Raw genomic sequence first — 303 nt, 5'->3', positions numbered from 1 at the left:
TGTAAATAAAGAAAATAATCTAATAAAAAATGTAAAAAAAAAAAAATCTGAGTGTCTTCACATTAGCCTCAGGCAGACTCTTCAGACCAGGGAAAAAGTAGCCACATTCTTCACCAAAGTACCACAAAACAGTCTCTAGGCCACATACTGAAGTTCTTCTCCACTGAAAACTCTTTGGCTAGGTCCACACAATTCAAATCACTCTTGTAACAGTCTTCCATAGTCCTACTAGGATAGCCCAATAAGTCCCATTTAAAGCATTCCACTGCTTTCCAAATCCAAAGCCCCCATATCCACACTCCT

Source organism: Mastomys coucha, chromosome X (assembly GCF_008632895.1).
Source record: "Mastomys coucha isolate ucsf_1 chromosome X, UCSF_Mcou_1, whole genome shotgun sequence".
Taxonomy (NCBI): Eukaryota; Metazoa; Chordata; class Mammalia; order Rodentia; family Muridae; genus Mastomys; species Mastomys coucha.
This window is presented reverse-complemented; position numbering follows the sequence as displayed.